The following is a 634-nucleotide window of genomic DNA, read 5'->3' as shown; positions in this document are numbered from 1 at the left end:
AAAAGAAATGATACAGAATTTCAAAAAACAAGATGATAGGAATTCAACAATGGTTGTTATATTGCATATTATTTCCAGACAAAGCATGTAAAATTGGTCAAAAATTAAGCATTAACTGTTTCTTTCAGTAAACTAATAGAAATTAGGAATATAATTATCTTAGCTATCTTGTGTATATATGTTCTCCTTTCTCTTTCTCCTCTCTTTCTCTGTCCCTTTTTCTTTTCTCCTTTCCCTCATCTCTGTTCTCTCTTTTTTGAGCATTTTCCTTCCCATGCACAGTATCTAGCATATCTTTTGGGTTTTATTTACTCATTCAGATTCTTACACTGGGGAGACAATATGATGCTTACACATGGGGATCCCATCCATTTCACTTATGAATATCTTTATACAATGGAGTATTACTTAGCTATAAAGAAAGATAAGCTTGTGGCTCTTCTGGTTGTTTGGTTTAGTGAATAACATGAGGTTGTAAACATCGTGTTAGTTGTAAGACACACTTTACTCTTTTTTTTTTCTTTTTTTTTCTTTTTTTCTTTTCTTTTTCAACAAATAATACACTGCATATATTCTTCTTAGTGGTTAATTGCTGTACAAGATGCGGACTTGTGATCCTATTTACAAACACCAT

Source organism: Octodon degus, unplaced genomic scaffold (genome assembly GCF_000260255.1).
Source record: "Octodon degus isolate 3935 unplaced genomic scaffold, OctDeg1.0 scaffold00003, whole genome shotgun sequence".
Taxonomy (NCBI): Eukaryota; Metazoa; Chordata; class Mammalia; order Rodentia; family Octodontidae; genus Octodon; species Octodon degus.
Note: the sequence above shows the minus strand (reverse complement) of the source record.